At 39.0% G+C, this 6857-nt stretch overlaps 1 pseudogene; it reads right to left on the bottom strand.

Moving 5' to 3' along the window:
- Positions 1-2406: 2406 nt before the first annotated feature.
- LOC137714425 (pentatricopeptide repeat-containing protein At1g08070, chloroplastic pseudogene) lies at positions 2407-4258 on the bottom strand (annotated as a pseudogene).
- Positions 4259-6857: the final 2599 nt, after the last annotated feature.

Here is a 6857-nt window from a genome sequence, read left to right on the forward strand (position 1 = left end):
GTCGAAAACTTTTGTTCTGTTACCTAATCTCTGAATGTTTTTTTTTTTTTGCGATTTTTTATGTATGCGATCTTGTAATATCTACAAACAAGTTTGACGGTTAGATCATTGAAACTTGTTTCGTAGAATGCATATCTCCATTAAATTTGCCTAAATTTTGAAGTGGGAAAAGTAATTTGTGCTAAATTTTTATTTATGTTTTTCATGTATTGATTAGACAATATTTAGTTTGTGTAATGACATTTTCATTGTACAATTATCTTTTTGTTTTTTTATCGCACATTTTACATGGGTTATTATTTATTAAACCAAACAATTATTTATTTAATTCTTAAAAACGTATTCTATTTAAATATATATTATTTATTTATTTATTAAACCAAATAATAATTATTTTATTTTTTTAAATCGTAATAATTTTTTTTTGGGGGGGGATTTAAAATTTTGGAAGGGAATTTTGGGGGAATATTTGACCTCTTTTTTTTTTTTTTTTTTTTATTTTTTTTTTGTCTGTTATAATAAAGAGTAATGAAATTTTTTCAAAATAAAACCCCTTCATCTCTTCCTTTCGCCTGTGCAACACAAATCCCGGCTTCCGGTGCTTGGCGTTTCGGTAGTGGTCGAAGAGTGGGGAACTACTGCGGTCCTCCTCGAAAATGGAAGGCAAGTACATGCCATCTTTACCGTCCCAGTTCCAGAAAGGCAAAGCAAAATTTGGATCGATCTCCTCAATGAGCTTGGCAAGGATTCTCTTGCAAAAGTAGAGGTACCAGCGTTGGAAGGGGTAGAAGAGCCACAAGGAGTGAACTTGTATTTCATTGCAGTGAACTTTCTCCTTGCCATTTTTATCACAGCTAACATAGTAATATGCAGTTTTGTAGTTTTTTTAAATACTTTTCACAGCTAACATAGTAATTGCAGTGAACTTTAGCTTGGTTCCAGAAGTTACGTGGGTCGTCCTCGGGGAGGTTCTTCATTCGCTCGATGGCCGTTTTGTAGTTTTTTAATTACTTTTCATCGACTTTATGTGCCTCTGGCCTGGTGCGGAGTGAATTTGGGACTTTGTCTGGTAGCTTGAATTTGATGATTTCAGTAGACGGTTGTGGACAACAATGAAGCCCAATCAAATCCTCCGTGGTCGGGACGCATAGGTCAGGAGTGGGAATCGGAAGAGCGGTGGCAAATGGGTTGATCCCAAGGCCAAGACTGGTGGCCCTCCAGCTCTCCAGCTCCAAGACCAATCAGCATGTTTCTTCTGTCCAGTTTTCCATCGTCTTGGTTAATACCCTGTTCATCATCGCTCTTTCAACTAATGAAAGTTTTCCATCGTCTTGGTTTATATATATTTTTTATTATTAATATATTTTCAGTCAGTTTTATCCAACAGATAATGCTCTTATTTATTCATTATTAATAAATTCTCTATCGATAATATCTTACACTAGTTCTGTCGGCTTTATAGTATTTTCTGTCAGTTTTATCCGACAGAGAATGCTCTTATTTATTCATTATTAATATATTCTTTGTCGATTATATCCGACATAATTATTGTCAGTTTTATAGTATTTTCTGTCGAAAAATTCATTTCCTGACTCTGGCAATTTGTCTCTTATTGTATTTGCCACTGCATCATTTCTTGTCAGTTATCATAGCGACACTAATAAATGGTTTCGTAGTAGTGCGAGCATTATTATTCCTACTATATCAAAATGAAAATGTGACGTACGAGATTAAATTTGTTAAGAAATAAAGAATTTTTGAAGTACAATAGATTAAGTAAAAGGAAAACTAATGAAAAGGGCTTGAAAACTTTGAGCAACGATAAGGACAAAATAAAGGATAAAGTGAATAGTACCAGGTTTGACTTTTTATTGTAAAAATGTGTTTTTCGTTAAAGCGAACAATACTGCGGACTTTTCGTTAAAATTCTCTTAAGTAAATGAGCACCCCTTTCTCGGTAAACTCATTTTAGCACAAATATTATATCACACCCTCTTAGTAAACACATTTTGGTAAATACGTTAATGGTGAAGCTTTCAACTTTCTCAACTTTAGCAACATATTTATTGATATGAGGTATTAAATACTAAAGTTTCTAAATTTGGTATTTATTGGGTATGATAAATTCAACTCACAAGTTGCCATAAATTGTTTAAACCTCAACAATCCCCTAACTATTTATTATTTCGTGCTAATATTACTTCTTTGCCAATTAATTAATTGACTAATTTATTACAATAGAGCTGCAAAAACCATGAACTGAACTTGTATGTCGTGTTCGCGACTGTCATAGACGTCCTAATATCATTGCGTGAAAAACAGATGACAAGCGGAAAAAAGATCGCGACTAGCCTTAATCGTTCTGTAGTAAATAGACAAGCGTATTTATCGAGCATTAGATTCCTATTATAACAAAATGAAAATGAAAATATCGTATTGTCTAATAATTGGAGTGTAAAGTTTTAAAGTGTTTGAGAGAGTAGATTTGTTGCTCAATCTGAAAGAACCTCAATGTGTTTGAATAATTTCTACTGTACAAGGTACATCAAACATGTACTGAGATTATAAGATATTTGGATCAACATCTATCTGGCTATATGCTGCTAATTTCTTCAACCCCTTCTGTCTCATTTCATCACGAACCTTATTAGCCTCATCCCACCGTTCGTGAGTAGCGTATGTATTCGATACAAGAGCATAAGTTCCGATGCTTACTCCTCTACTCTTGAGGAGATCATTTCTGATCCTCTCAAACATCTTCTCATTCCCATGAATTTTGCATGCATTAAGAAACGCTCCCCAAACAGCGCCGTCTGCTTCTGTTGGCATTTCCTTAATGAAACTCTCTGCTTCCTCCAAGAACCCCGCTCGACCATACATATCAACTAGGCAGACGTAATGCCGTGTTTGAGGGGCGATCTGATAAACATTTTTCATAGCATTGAAAAACATTGACCCTTGATCGACTAGACCTGCGTGACTGCATGCTGATAACACGCCAAGGAAGGTTATATCATCAGGAGGAATCCCGTGGACTAGCATGAGCGAAAAGAGCTGCAACGCATGTATACCATAACCATTCATGGCCATGCCGCTTATGATGGTACTCCAAGAAACGTTATCCTTGCAAACCAGGGTTTTAAAAACTGAAACTGCCATACCTACTTCACCACACTTTACATACATGTTTATTAATGCATTTCCCACAATGCCATTCAACATGAGATCTGGCCGCGCACTTATATACGAATTCACCCACTGGCCTAAACTCAATGCTCCAATCGAAGAACACGCTGACAATACATTTACAATGGTAGCCTCATTAGGCTCAACTTCCTCTCCCTGAACCATCTCCTGAAAAAGCCTCACTGCCTCATCACAAAATCCTCTTTGTGCATAACCACCCACCATGCTAGTCCAAGAATACACATCTCTCTTTGGCATATTTACAAACAGGTACCGTCCACTCACCAAAGACCCACATCTCATGTAAAAATCCAACACTGCATTGTCCCAAATAACATTCCTTTCAGATAACTTCCTCATACAATATCCATGAACAGATTTACCAAACTTTAAAGCTCCTAAACTTGAACAAGCGGACATAACAATGACAAGAGTAGTAGAATTAGGCTGCACATCCATGGACATAAACTTAACAATTGCTTCCTCCACAAATCCACACTTGTTAAGACCCGAAATCATCGAAGTCCACGAAACAACATCAGGGTTTGGTATGGATTCGAAAACCCGGGTAGCGGATACAATGTCAGCTTGGGTTACGTAGAAATGAAGCAACGAGTTTTGGATGAAGGTATCGGAAAAGTGCCCAGTTTTTACGACGCGGGCGTGGACTTCCCGTCCCTTGTTGTCATCATGGAGGAAGCAACATGCCTTGAGAGCGTAAGTGAAGGTGTAGTGATTGTGGGAGGTTGGGAAGTGGAGCATTTGGTTGTAGAGGAAAAGGGCAGTTTGTGGGGCGGGGGAGTTTGTGAGATGTCCCAGTAGAGGGTTTAAGAGTTGGGGTTTAGGGTTTTTGATGATTTGGGCAAGGATGATTTGCTTTAATTGACGTTTCATTGTACTTTTCAACGAAAATGTATAAACAGTAGGTGTCGGAATTGCTGGCCATTTATCTTTTTCTCGAGGAGAAATCGGACATCTGAAACAATTGTGGGCAGCGGTTGGGTTGGAATTTGGGTTGCGCAGAGGAAGGAAGGCGGAGGAAGGAGGGGGATCAGGAGAGCCGGATAAGATGTATTTTGACAGTGAAAAGCTCACTAGTCACAACGTCCTCCATACTATGGTGTATCTTATTTAGGAGATGTATTTTAACCTTACTGTACTGCTTCTACTCTTGCCCGAAAGCAACTGAAGGGTAGTGACTCATCAGCATTTTTACATGTTCTGTCATTCAGAAAGTGTTTTTGGGCCAGGAGTAGGTGGATTTCCATCGGTTATCACTTCTCTTGTAAGCATCTAGTCTTTGCATTAAATGGGGAGCCGTCATATTGTCTCGAGATGGGTATCTGGGCTTGACTCTGGGCCTCGGGAAAAATATCCTTTATTAAGCTCTTTTGGGCTTTCTTTTCTTGAAGTCCAAAGTTAAATATTAACCCAAATAGTGCCCCCTTCAATCGTTGTTAAGCCTGTAACCCGAGGCAATAATAATGATTGAACAGTTGTTTCTCAATAACCATTGTCGCACGCCTTTACTCGGAACTTGGGCACTAACACCTTTGACTTTAGGATGGGCCCCATGTCTCCAACAATCCTGGATATGGCGCAAGTCTTTAGGCTAAGACCCTCGAACAGAATCGTGGATGCGACTCATGACTCGGCACCACTTTCTCGCTCGACTGCTGAAAGTTCAGGTTCCTCTGCTCCTCTGCTCCAACTAGAATACAAGTCTGCAACCTTTAAGAGTTATAGGACCTCTTTTAAGGGTTTCATCCATTTTGTGAAGAAGAGTTTTGGTACAGACTCCTCTAATGCCAACTTAGATCAAGAGCACATGTACTTCATCTTGTATTGGCTCGACAAGCACGTCTTCCCCAACAAATCTAAAGGAGTGAAGGTTGAATAGATTCCTTTAGTAGAAGCTCTCCATAATTTTGATGATGTCGCTATGGGCCATTTCTTTCTCTCTCATCTTTACCATCTCTTTTTTTAAATGACTTAGGGCGAACCATTTGAGACCAACCTCAACGAACCAATCTAGATGGTCCAATTATGGTTACAATGGTATTTCTTAGATTTTCAGGCAGCTAACCTGGAGTTCCCAAAAGGTGTGGCTCATGCCCGAATTCTGGCCGAATCTCTTTCCACCGACCATTCCACGTTTGCCTGTTTTTATTTCTTCAGAGTTTGCAGGACTCGAGCAAACTTAGAGTAGGGAGCATCTATTCTTAGGAGGTATCCTGGTTTTTTGATCAAGCCTTCCAAGATGCCTTTGGAGAAGATACTAATCCTTTTTACATAACGAAATTTATTAGCTGTATTCAACCACGGGACTTAGCCTGGGGAGTTTGTAGTGATTGTTATGAACGCGGGCTGGAGGTTTATCATCCCAACTTCTGTAGTAGACAATTAGGCTTTAGGCAAGCCATCCCAATCTCATTCTTTGACTCTGCTCATTGTTGCACCTCTTACCGCCTCCATTCTCCTGAAGAAGTCACTTTCTGAGCTGCCCGACGTAGCCTTGAGGTTATGAGCAAGGTTGCCTGAAAGTCTTTAGTCCTCAACTTTGAATGTACCTTTACTTTCTCCATCTGGTGGGAAACTACGTGGGTTAAGAAATATGGAGGAGATTTACGGGAAGCACACGATCGTCTCTTTAGCCAATTCTCTTTCAAATCTTATCCCAACTCAGGTGAGCTTGAGAATTGGAAGGAAATAATCAATCAAAAGAACCAGCTTCTTCTGATAAGTACTTCATATTCCTTTAATTTGTATTTTATTTCTAACCTCAAGATTTTGTCCTCTTTTTCATCCCTTGTTCATTTCTTAAACTTGTAGCTCAAAGGAATGCACTGGTTCAGATGAAAAAACTATCGATGCTCTGATTTTTCAGGAAGTTGTAATTGAGGCTAAGAAGTGAAAGGTTGGAGAAGATGGCGACATCTCTGAGTTATTTGGAGATTCAAAGGCTAAGGTCGAGCTCGAGGCAAAAACTAGGGCACTAAAGCGAGCGAGAACAATTGTGGTGGAGACTTCTGATTCTGAGCCTGAAAGACAACCTGAGCTCAAGTAGGCAGCTCCAATCAGGAAAAGTACATGAGCTCAAACTTCTAAGACTTTGAAAACATCCACTGCTTCCATTGCTATTGCACTTATAGCGGGAATGAAGAAACAAACAGCTTCTAGTAAGTGAATCCTATGTCCGACTTCTGCTCTGACTTGTATTCTATATGCTTGGGCTAATAACTTTGTTTCCTTTGAATATAGGACCCTGAGCAACCAAGAAACCCATAACTGTTTCACTGGATGACCCATTGGGCTTAGAAATGCAATAGAGGGCCAGAAAGCATCGAGATGTTACCCTTAAAGAATTATGGTCTGTTTCCTTATTCTTCAAAATTTCCTTCATTCTCTTACTTTTATGACTGTATGGAATAGGAGATGTGGGCAAAAAAGATCTCTCCGCCCGAGACTTCTTTTCTTTTAACCCGGTCAAGGAAAACTCCTCCCTCTTAAGCAAAATTCATGCCCTTGGTGGTGACTTCTACTTCTCAAATCCTTCTACTGGGAATATGATGTATTTTGTGGAGGATGACAACAACTTGGTAAGTATTCCCCCCCCCCCCCAAATACTTTTGCCCTGAGACTCTCTTTTCTTTATATTAATTGTCCTCTAT

This window comes from Pyrus communis, chromosome 3 (genome assembly GCF_041283825.1).
Source record: "Pyrus communis isolate YQ-2024b chromosome 3, ASM4128382v1, whole genome shotgun sequence".
NCBI classification, from domain to species: domain Eukaryota; kingdom Viridiplantae; phylum Streptophyta; class Magnoliopsida; order Rosales; family Rosaceae; genus Pyrus; species Pyrus communis.